The sequence below is a fragment of the Galeopterus variegatus genome, unplaced genomic scaffold, assembly GCF_000696425.1.
Source record: "Galeopterus variegatus unplaced genomic scaffold, G_variegatus-3.0.2 Scaffold999, whole genome shotgun sequence".
Classification (NCBI taxonomy): Eukaryota; Metazoa; Chordata; class Mammalia; order Dermoptera; family Cynocephalidae; genus Galeopterus; species Galeopterus variegatus.
This window is the reverse complement of record NW_007727110.1, coordinates 454246-456515: the sequence shown is the minus strand read 5'-3', so window position 1 is coordinate 456515 and position 2270 is coordinate 454246. Positions and strand designations below refer to the sequence as shown.

The window sequence follows — 2270 nt, the reverse complement described above, 5'->3', positions numbered from 1 at the left end:
ACCCAGGTGGTACTGGATAGTGACCACCACCATGTCCTCAAAGGCTGCCAGTGCAGAACCATCATACATGGAAGCCGAGCCCACAACAGGCCCCCCACCGTGGATCCATCACCTGGGGAAATCAAGGCAGATACCACGTGGCTCTCCCACCACCATCCCAGCCCAAACCCCACCAGGGTCCCTTCCTAGACTAGTAGCCACATCCTTGGCTCTGTCCACCTGCCCACATAGACAGAGCTCCAGCAAGACCTTGCACCTGGCCCATGGGGCAGGAAGCCCAGGCCTCCCGTAGTTTAGGATCTACCGTATATCCAAGCCTAGCTCCATCACTCCCAGAACCCTCTCTGAGGTGGAGAGAAAAGGGGTGTTTCCTTGATTGTTCCACATGAACATTAATCAAAAGTGACCTTCATTCTCATCAGCTCAGTAGATAATCCATGGCTGAGGTCTGTGGTGACCTTAAAGTATAGCTCTCAGGCACCTGAATGGGACCCCTGCACACTAGTTGGATGGGTGAGTCCTGGGTCCACGTCAGGTTCAAAGCCACTGACATCTGAAGCAGCCAGGGCCCTGTGACCCCATGCCTAGGAGTTAGCTGTCCACTGGGTAAGAAGCACGTTTTGGACTGATAGTGTCAGGCCTTTCAGCAGGGTCCACACTGCAGTGGGGCCCTGGCTGAGCCTGTCTTTTCTAATATTCTTGCAGAAGAATTGTCCTCCTTCCCGCCCAAGACTTTGCTTTGACACTCACAGGCAGGTTAGAGCCCTCATGGGCGTGGGTAGGTATGTAGATGCTGAGGTGCAGGCAGTCCTCGGACACGGGGGTAGAAGGCACAGTCATATTAAACAGGTTCAGAGCTCCTGATTTCATTCCATCGACATCCTGATGACACTTGGTGGCCATGGCAGACAGTCAGTCCAAGGGCTGTTAGGTTGCCGAAATTTGCTCCCAGCCACCCTCAGTTCCCTTTCCCCCTAATAGGCTGATCACACATGATCCTTGTTTAAAGTCCCTTCTCAACAAGTTAGAGGTCACAGACTCTGGGGAAGCTGGGATGGAGCCTGGACTTCCAGGGACACTTCAAGCTTGTTGAGGACCTTGGACACCACTCCTGAAGCTGGGAAATCTTGGCTCTTAGCGGTCACTATGATAACCACTGGCAGCATGTGTTGACATTCACCACTGTATCCCTGTCCCCATTCAGGCCTGGGACAGGGGAGTAGCCCTCACACATGTGCTGCATGAATGAATGGATGGATAATATTTTCTCATGAGAAGGGCAGTGACATGTCCCTTATCCCAAGTCTAGACTCTCAAAGAACGTCATCATTCTCACATAGCCTCCGGTTGTAAGAACACACACGTGTCCCTTGGCCAATGGCGCCTGGCCCTGTCAGTGGGCACAGTGACTGTGGAGAGTGGGGGTCTTCAGGGAGCCACCACTGCTGCCCTCGTGAGGATCTTCAGTATCTGCTACTGGAGTCAGGGGCTCCTACGAGGTTCACAGAGCCACCGCAGTCTCTCCCAGACACCTCCCACTGGTGGCAAAGAACACTTGGCATAACCGGAATCTGGGGAGCTTTCTGTTTCTATCCTTCCTTCAGTACCTGAAGCTAATGCCCTCCAAGTACCAAGCCCTGAGCCAGGAGCCTGGGAATGTTACTCGACCCTCCCAAGTCTCAGCATGCTCATCGGAAAAATGCATGTGGGAATCCAGGAAACTCAGAGGGAAAATTGGCTGTGGAGTTTAGATGAAATAGGGAAGCCCTACAACCACCCCGGGGCCTGAAGTTTTCTGGATCCCCGGGAGAACTCACATGGCTGGGTGGGAGGTCCCATCCCTCACACCACTCCAAGATTCTGGTGGCTCAGGGGGCGCAAATCGCAGTGGCCCTACAGGTGGCTTGGCAAAGGGAATTCCTAGGAAGCTGTGGACCCCCACATCGGTGCCCTTCACGTGGATGAGGCTCCCTCGCACCTGCCCCATTTGCGTGGTCCGGATGGGGCTAGCAGAGTCCTGCCCTGTGGACAGAGAGATGGGCCTGAGGGTTGTGTCTCCCCAGTCAGCTGTCCTCCCAGCCCGTCGGTATTGCCACCACCTCACCATCCTCAGCTTGGCTGCAGGGTTCCCGATCTACAATCACTGTCTTCACAAACTTCCTGCCTGAGGCCTTGAGATCACAGATGCCAGCTTTGCCTCGTCATTCTCCACATGTTCCTCCTGTCTGACTTGACCTCACTCACTGCCACCACCTTACCCCAGTCCTCCA

General features: G+C 54.5%; 1 pseudogene; it reads right to left on the bottom strand.

Annotated features, from left to right (window-relative positions):
* LOC103591650 overlaps positions 1 to 2263 on the bottom strand; it is a 6340-nt pseudogene extending 4077 nt beyond the window's left edge.
* Positions 2264 to 2270: the final 7 nt, after the last annotated feature.